We start from the raw sequence: 648 nt of genomic DNA, 5'->3' as shown, positions 1-648 counted from the left end.
AATCCCGCTGCTTTGTGGCCAGTTCCCATAAACACAAGTTGAAAAATGGAACTCAGGGACACTAAAATTCACGAAACTGCAGAGTTGAAAATATCTATCACTGAAAAATGTCTTGAGGAAAGTCAGAGAAAAGGACTTGTAAGCAACGGAGAATGGCAGGAAAGGGATTGGAAGAGGTAGGAAGGACTCGCCATTAAGCACAAGAAAAGGGGCTGAACATTGCCAACATTGCAGTTGGCCAAAAAGGGTGTATGCGTCTTTTTCTGTATATATTCAAGAAAAGGGCATACACTTTTTTAGCCAACCAAACAGGTGGGCACTGGAAATCAATACTACAAAACATATCACTTCGTATCAGTCAGAAGAGCCTTCCTCATAAAGTGTAAACACCAGAAATGCAGGACAGGGCAAGGAGAAAAGGGAGCCCTGTGAGGCTTATAGTGGAAATGTATATTGCCAACGGTCACTCCGGAGAAGTGTATTGTGTTTACTAAATATCTAAAAAATGAGCTACAGAGCATAGGGCACTTGCACTCATGGGCGTATATCTTGGGAAAAAAAAATCAAGAGGACACAGGCACCCCAATGTTTACCGCCTCTCTGTTTAAAAGATCCTCGACTAGGATATAACTTAAATGTCTCTGGAGG

The sequence above is a fragment of the Monodon monoceros genome, unplaced genomic scaffold, assembly GCF_005190385.1.
Source record: "Monodon monoceros isolate NGI ecotype Baffin Bay Population unplaced genomic scaffold, NGI_Narwhal_1 Contig4335_ctg1, whole genome shotgun sequence".
In the NCBI taxonomy this organism is placed as follows: Eukaryota; Metazoa; Chordata; class Mammalia; order Artiodactyla; family Monodontidae; genus Monodon; species Monodon monoceros.
This window is presented reverse-complemented; position numbering follows the sequence as displayed.